Below are 9,244 nucleotides of genomic sequence, written 5' to 3' on the forward strand. Positions count from 1 at the left end.
ACAACGGCAGCATCAACAACTATTTATTTATATTTATTAGAAACTAAACAATACGGAAAATAGAACAGAAAATTGAGAAACACGATACATGCATGTATGGTTAAAGCTAGAGATCACGATCGAATAGTACGTACGTAGCGCATGCATATTGAACATACAATTATTAGAGACTAAGAAATTAAACATACAACATCTTCAACCGTAGCTAGCCTTATGATTAAGCAGCAACGTGTGTCTTTCGGTTTGGCTCAAACACAAACTTCACAAGCGATTCTTTGATCGGTAAGACCTCAGGAAACTCGGTTTCCAACTTTGTGGTATCGAGCATGTTGTTGCTTCTTACTACAACAACAACTTTGGCTTGATCCTCAAGACTGAAATTCTTCCATTTGAAGGTTAATTGGGTCAATGTAGTCACGGTACAACTCCAATATTTCATTGTGGCTAATAACACCAGGGTTAGTGAAATTGTAGGTCCCAGTTAGGTTTCTTTTAGCCATTTCTACTGAAATTGGGAGTAGTTCATCAACAACGGTCATGGAGTTTGGAATGTTCACCACTTTCTCATAACTTGTGATTTTGGCGATAAAGTTTCCGGGGTCTGTAAGATCTGAAGAGATAGGCATTCTTCCGCGTAATACACATACATTTTCGTAGTTTTTGAGTAGTTCATCAACCTACAAAATTTCGTTTTTATGAGTTCAGGTGAATAATATATATTTATTCTTGAGATGAAAAAAAAAAAATCATATTTGAAGAGAGTTAGTTGTCTATCTAAAAGTACTCCATTTGTCTAAAAAAAAAACTCACTAACTAACTATTTTTCTTTGTATATAAAATATTGTCTCTTACTTTAAACAAAAATATAACTCATTAAAATTCCAATTATACACTTTTTAATATTGAAAATAATAGTTTCAATATAGCACCAAATAATTTTTAATTATACTCTCTCAGTCTCATATTTATCATCACCAGACAAAAAATATATAATTTAAAAAAATGTTATAAAAGTATTATACTTGTTTTTTATTTTACAGTTTTACCTTTACTTTCTTTTTATTTATAAAATTAGATAATTAATTTGGTATATCTTAAAATGAAATCTGCACGGAGAATAAATTAGGTACTAAAAAAGTACTTTATAACAACTATTTTTAATTAGGGTTGATGCCAAAAATAGGCTACAAACTTACACAAATGTACCGATATCGCCCAAAAATTATCAGGTCAAAATTAGTATGTAACAGGTCAAAACTATAAAATGTTGATATTAGCACATTTTTTAAAAGTTTGTAGGCGACAGTAGGACAGAAATGAGTTTGTAGGCGAAATCGGTACATTTGTGTAAATTTGTATCCTATTTTTAGCTTTAACCCTTTTAATTAAAATATAGCTCATGAAAAGCATAATAGACAATCTACTAATGTATCTTAATTTTAATTTTAATGTATATCTTAATCTTAAAAGTTGGTTGTTAAAAAAAACAACTTTTTTTAATTAAAATAGCTCATGAAAAGCATAATAGAAAATCTGCTACTGTATCTTAATGTTAACAAATAAAGTCAAACTGTACATTTCTTATGCGGTCGAGAAAGTAATATTTTCCAACAAATTAAATTCAAAATTTTCAAAATGTTCATCACACAGCTGTTCATCAACCAACATTGAAAAAACTCAAAAATAACTATATACGTAGTAGTAAACATACTTACCATAGCTTTAGTCTTGGAGTAAAAGGATCCAGTAAAATTGGGAGTATCATTTTCCTTAAACCCGACACCAGACCCGGGCTGATGACCCGAGTCATAGTTATAAATACACCCAGTACCATAATACATCAAAATGACCCCCTTTTCTCGGCACACTTCAGCAAGAGTCAACGTTCCAACAACATTATTACGAATAATCTCAACTTTATGTAACTCGCACCAATCAACGTTTGGTTTGCCAGTTACACCAGCAGCATGGAACACGTGAGTAGGGTTAACGGCATCAAGGTCAGCGATGAGAGAGTCACGTGACTCGAGCCTGCACGAACCGTAAGTGTATTGGATATTTTGAGATTGACAGATTTTGCCGAGCCGAGTGCCAATCTTACCGGTTCGACCGTAGATCAGGAACTTTAATGGGGTAGGGGCTGAACCGTTAGTTGTAGAAATCATTTTTGTTATTTGTTGTTAATTTAGATTTTGTTGTAGAGAACTTGAGATTGATAATGTATATATAGAAGGAATATAAAATACTGATACGGTTATATTCATTTGAGGAATATATGTGGAGAACTGTGAGCATCATTTTTTTTATCCTTCAGGATCTATTAGACTATTGATGTCATCACATTTTTTATTTTGAAGTTAATTTTAGTTTGAAGTTAATAATGAGGGAAAGGGTACCATATATATACCCTTGACGTGGTATATATACGTAATAAAGTTGTTTGTGGAAGGTTTTAGGTGATGTGATAATGGCGTTTCTCAGGCCACGTCATGGATATTGAGGGCACAAATGCCTCAATATCTATTGTCTTAATCTCAAGTGTTGTAGTGGACAAGAACCACCGATGAAACAAATGAAAATCACAAAGATCATCCTTAATAAAAATGTACAATGACCATTTTTGTAATCAAATTGGTTAACTTGGATCGTTGAATTAGTTAGCTTGGATCACGAATCCTAAAAGTTTTGATGCATCTCTCTCAAAAGTAGGTGTGAGTTAAGGTAGATTTTTTTATGTCGGATCCTTTCGAATTATTACTTAGTGGGGTCTAAGTGGTTTTAGGCTCGATTGCTTTGTCGCTGCATTAGATCAACACTGTAATTCGTGTCCTAATCCGGATTGTTTTTATACAAGTTGATCTCTCTAAGTGGGTGAAGACTTTTTCCTACCATCAATTAACCATACACACTATTTATAATTTCGTGATTTCCTCTAATTTTATAGTTCATCTTTTTCGTATTTAGTTGTAAGTTTTATGCTTATAGCTTTGATTGTAAATTGGCCTAAGGCCCTCCTGTCTTTTTTTTTTTTATAAAGTTGTTGGCTTTTAAAAAAAAAAAAAAAAAAAAAAAAAAAAAAAATCTAATTACAATAATTAACTACTAAATTTTTTCCTTTTTATATATAGAATTGGAGATTCAGAACTTCAAATTTAAAATTTAAGTTCAATTAATCAAGGAGAATTGAATATTTAATAATATTATTTTAAAGCTGATATAATTTTTAACTTAATGTTACGTATTTATTTACTCGTATAAGGTGTTCGGGATTCTGGGTATGGCAGAGATCTCCTATGGGTCGCGTACAAGGTGAATTGGATGATTTGAACAGAATAATTTCTTCGGTTATATTGGATCCTTCAAACAATGATTATTGGCGATGGGAACTTTCAAACAGCGGCACCTTTTCTACTAAAGCTTTAACAGTTAGTATTGATGAAAAAATTCTCAACATTGGTACTAATAGATTAGAAACTTTGAGAAACAATTTTATTCCTAAAAATGTGGAAGTTTTCGTGTGGAAGGTGGGAAAGAAGCGCTTACCGGTTCTCCTTGAATTGGACAAGCGTGGTATTGATCTAAATTCCATACGATGTCCACTTTGCGACGATGACATTGAATCCGTAGTGTGACCACCCGGGAATTTTCGACTAAATTTAAACTTAATCTTTAATTGATTTCTACACGATAAGCAATGTCTGTAATATTGAGTCTCAAAACTTTTGAAACTATATTCATACAATCAAGTAACCTTTGCCTGCGCTCGACGATTCACGAACATTGTGTGTAAATAAATGTGTATCTATATATGTATATGTAGGTATATAAAATACTTAGGAATATTAAACTATAATTGAAACTCTAGAATCAAATATGTAGAATAAAGCACAAAATAATTATATTGTAATATATGTAAAATATATAAATATTAAATATTCAATAAATGTAATCAAGATAAAATTAATAAGAATTACACAATTAATAAAATGTAATATTAATATGTTAAATATAAATGCAAGCTTAATTATAGTTATATTTATAATTATAAATATGAATATTGGTATGAACAATTTTATTAAAAATATAATATGAGATTGTTATACGAAATCTATTATAAAATTATTACTAATGGTATTATTATAATTATTATTGTCATTATTGTTATTAACAATATTTTCATATCACTATTTGTAACGACCCTGGATTTTCCAACGTTTATTTATTAATAATAATTATTATTAATACATGTGATTAAACGAATGTATGTCATTACATTTGCATGTTGCCATGATTGCCCGAACTTGACTTTAATTGCCCGAAACGTCTTTGTGACACCCGGAACTTACCCGAATAATATTTTCAAGTATTATTTACATTCATGATTAATTTTATTAATCATTTTAATTAACTATGGTGATTAGTTAGTTACTTGAGCTTTAATTAGATTTATTTGTTAAATACTTGAACTTGGGCTTGACAAAGTTAATGGACTCATGATATTGGACATATAAGCCCACCCTACATCTAAATGGACTACTAGAAGCCCAACTTTAGGCTAGTAATAACTTGTTAATATAAACCTTGGAATAACTAGATTAAACTAAAAACAAAATACTTACAAGCATGCTAGTAACCTTTTCCCCATGCATTTACTTTTACCATTCAACACTTACACCATGCTCAACACAAGAATTTAGGAAGTTGACCACCCCCAATGGATGGCCTAAAAACTGTCCACTTTACATGGGGAGGGGGAGGTTCAATTTTTTTTTTTTTTATGTTACTTATTACTTGCATTCATGTCACTCTTACACACACTTCACTTTGCTACTTCTCTTTCTCACATTTTTCTCTCTACTTGGTAAGTAACAAGGCTTATTTTCTCTTCTTTTTCTTCATCTAAAACCGCCACCATCATCATTCTTTTACTTGGTTGTGTTGTTGTTTAATTACTTGTTCTTGTGGTTGATTACCTTCTTGAAGTTGTTTGTTGTTTTAAAGAATCAAACTTCCTAGTTTGTTCTTCATATTATCTTGTTATTCAAGAACAAGCAAGAACCTAAACTCTCTAGTTTATGGTTCTACAATTGATGTTTTAAAGATTTAAAGTTCATAAGTTCTAAAAATCATACATGCATTCATGTTTGTAAACTTGAGGTTTACTTTCTTAAGAATCAAAGCCTTGGCTTGAATCTTTAAAGTATGAATAACCATGAACTTATTACTTGTAAATTTATTCATACACTTTTAATTTCGTGATTCTTGTTATAATGGTCAAAGTGTTACTAGTTAACCTTGACCTCATTTATCTTGAACTAAAGTAAAAAGTTCAAGAACATGCAAATGAAACTTTTAATTATAACTTTGTACACTTATGTTTGATCTAGACTTTTGGGTCTTGGATCTTCAAGATCAAACTAACCACTTAAGATCTTGATTAGTTAGTTTATTTTCAAGTTTGTAGTACAATATTACTTTTCTAATTCATGCATGTGTTGAATCTATGATCTTGATGCAACTTTGGTTCATCAAACTTCATACAACTCTTAAGTGAGTTGTGCTTCATATCATAGACCTACACTAGTGTTATGATGGTCACATCTTGGTTAAGATGATGCAAACACATCAACAAGTTGTACACTTGAAGTTATATGCATCAAGGATGAGAACCGTGATAAGCATCAAGTACCAAGACCACCGGAACTCACTTTTAACTTCCTGTTTTCTGTTTACAGCCCTCTGTCCTACTGTTTCTGTAACAGACCAGTAGACCTGGGCTACTGAGACCTTGATTTTCAAATAGATATTTTCGAATAGATAACTTTTCGTATAGGACTCGTCTTAATCCGAGTTACGGTTTAGAATCTATGGCCCTCCGAGCGTCACTATGTCCATTTACTTTCCTGTTTTCTGTTTACAGTTTCTGTTTTTCTGGTTTCTGTAACATACCAGTACACCTGGACTACTGTAACCTTGATTTTCAGATAGCTCAGTTCGTGTAGATAACTTTTCATATAGGACTAAACTTAATCCGAGTTACGGTTTAGGATTTATGGCCCTCCGATCGTCACTATGTCCTTTAACGTTGTGCAGAAATTTCTGACCTACTCGCACTTAGACCGTCGCCACGGTCAAACGAAGACGAGTTTGCTTCTGTAAATTTTACCACACTTAAAGGACTCATATACGGAGCCATGGCCACTGGTCTCACCTTAATTGAGTAAGGGTAGAGGCCGTGGTGACTGATCAAAGTCAGCTATTGTTTTAAACTACTTTCATGAACGAAACTTACTTTACGCCTTTTGTTTGATGATGAATGATGATGACCCTTAAGACCTTAATTACATACTTATAAACCTTTTGAGACGAATTACTGACTTAGTACTATTTGACTTAGGTTGAGGACTTTCGGACCGATTACTTGCACACTTTTTCCGAACTGACTTTACGACTACATTATCATTGTGAGTTATAGCATCCCGTTTTACTTTAACTATTTGGGACTGAGAATACATGCACGTTTTATGTTTTACATACTAGGCACGAGTACTTAAAAACTTATATATGTGTGGGTTATACAACGGCATAAACATTCCCTTTAGCTCGGTAACGTTTAGTCATTGGTTTTTGAACCGGTGAAAGCGAATCTTAGATATGGATCCATAGGGTTTGACATCCCCACTCAGGCTAGTCGCGCTAGCATTTAATGACTGATTAATACTTCGTAATCATACGCACTTGCCAAGTGTACTTTCAGGGGGTATAAACGTTAAGTTAGTTACCAAGTGCCCACGGTTAAGCATATACTTTATCATATCGTTTTGAAACGCTCTTTGTAGCATTGAAATCTCGTGGCCTACCTTACATACTGTTATACTTAAACTATAGCTCACCAACCTTTGTGTTGACGTTTTAAGCATTTTTTCTCAGGTGCTTGAGGTTAGCTTCCGCTGTGTACTAGTCGTGCTGTAGACACCCGCTGCTTAGAGTTGTCATCGCATGAACTACTTTACCTTGCATTCAAACTTTAGTACTTTTGAATTATGACTTGTAACGACCATTGTGGTCACATACACTTATTATTTGTTTCCACTTAGTGAAGCATTATTTTGGATTGTAAAATATTTAATGTCGGTTATGACATCACCTTTTTATCGTGAATGCAACTTATTTTATTACAGCATATAGTACTTAACCTTGTAATGATCCTGTTGCTGATGATTCGTACACGATGGTTTTGTACGGGGCATCACATTTGGTATCAGAGCATTGGTTGTAGGGAATTAGGTTGCATTAGTGAGTCTAAGACCGACCCGATTAGGATTCACTAATAGGACTAATCTACAACTTGCTAGTTTACTTGTTTCCGCTGAACTTACTGCATGCTGCTGCTTACTTTTACTGCTATATGCCATATGCTACTACATGATTTCACTACCGTATGATATTACTTGCTTTCGATTGCATGCTACTTCTGTACGATTCGTTATTATTGCCATGCTACTTATTGTTATACATGATTTAAACTGTTGGCCTAATACGTGCTTGCTTTATGACTTACTGACATGGAAAAATTTATTTTTCCTTGTTCAGATGTCGGATGTACCACATACTAGCGTTTTGGGCAGTTTAGGCTCTTCAGCTACTCCACCTACCACCGTTGCCGATCCACCGATCCCGATACGCACGAGTGACCCCGGCGCTTCATCTTCCGGGACTAGCAGCCAGCCGCCTGCACCAGTGACTACTTCTGATGGACACGTGAGCCCTGCGGAGATTCCATCTCTGTCTGCTCCCGGACCCTCGGAGTCACAGCCCCGCATTGGTGGTGTTGTGATCCCCGCGGAGTTCGGGGAAGGGTCATTCCTTAACCATATGCGCATGCCGTGCCGACGCACTCCAGATGGACGTTTAGTGCCGATTCCGCCAGGCAGACACAGAGAGATGTTGGCCGCCTTCGGACTACCAGTTCAGCCACCCGTGTCACCACCACATGATTCTAATGATCCTTCATCCGATGACTCCTTTACAGATGACTCCAGTGACTCCGATGAGGAGAACCTTGATGACGTACCTATACAGGAACCCTCCACCCCGCCGAAGAAGCGGTACCGTCCTGACGGCACCGTCATTCCAGGGGTGAATGGAGGTCGTGCTTTCACTGATGCTTTCGGTCGGCGTCGGAGGGTTACTGCCCGTAAGCGGCTCGTGTCGTACCCTGCCGACCCACTCATACGTAAGGCACCTCGTTACGTGCTGACTATTTCTGGAGCCGGGACATCTGCACCCCGCTTCGTGCGGTCCGCATCACCTGCTCCACCCGCACCATCGGCAGCACCAGCACCATCCGCTCCACCGGCCCCGCCTGCACCACCGGCACCACCTGCACCGCCGGCACTGCCTGCCCCACCATCTCCCACAGTCGAGGAATTAACAAGGGAGGTAGGAATCCTCCGAGCTCGGGTTACTGAGCTTGAGGAGCAGTTGGCTCAGGTTTTGGACATCCTACACCCACCTCCACCGTAGGACTTTTGTATTAGATTTCATGATGTAATCTAGTTGTAGTTGATTGTATTTCTCATGTATTGTACAGACTTATTGGGATGTATGAAACTTATTATTATTAATGAATGGAACTTTGCGTTATTTAATTCTTGCACGATGTTCTATTTACATTAATGTACGATGATTCTGTGGTATTTGTACCTAGATGCATTATTTAATAACATGTGATGTTTTGATTCCATGTTGGTTGTTATATACTATATTATTACATATTGAATGCTGGATTTTGACTTAAGTCAAAATTTTTGTTTAGAATACCATGGCCAACGGAAGATCCACCCTTACCGCAGCCCAGATTGAGGACATGATCAACGAATGGGTAGCCGCAGCCCTAGCAGAAAGAAATCTCCAAGCTCCACCGCCACCACCACTAGTTATCCCACCCGTTCGAAATGGGTGTACTTATAAGGAATTCCAGAGCTGTAAACCACATAACTTCAGTGGAACCGAGGGACCGGTTGGTCTCACCAGATGGTTCGAGAAACTTGAATCAGTATTCCGAGTTAGCAACTGTTTGGAGGACAACAAAACCAAGTTTGCATCTTGCACGCTATCTGACGGCGCGCTAACGTGGTGGAACACGTTAGCTCAAGCGAAAGGTATCGATGAGGCGTATGCTACGCCATGGGAGGAATTCAAAGCGGCAATGATTGATGAGTATTGTCCGAGAACTGAAATT

The 9,244-nt window shown here is 36.0% G+C and overlaps 1 pseudogene; it reads right to left on the reverse strand.

Moving 5' to 3' along the window:
* Positions 1-217: 217 nt before the first annotated feature.
* Positions 218-2,165, reverse strand: LOC139891657 (bifunctional dTDP-4-dehydrorhamnose 3,5-epimerase/dTDP-4-dehydrorhamnose reductase-like; annotated as a pseudogene).
* Positions 2,166-9,244: the final 7,079 nt, after the last annotated feature.

The sequence above is a fragment of the Rutidosis leptorrhynchoides genome, chromosome 2, assembly GCF_046630445.1.
Source record: "Rutidosis leptorrhynchoides isolate AG116_Rl617_1_P2 chromosome 2, CSIRO_AGI_Rlap_v1, whole genome shotgun sequence".
Taxonomy (NCBI): Eukaryota; Viridiplantae; Streptophyta; class Magnoliopsida; order Asterales; family Asteraceae; genus Rutidosis; species Rutidosis leptorrhynchoides.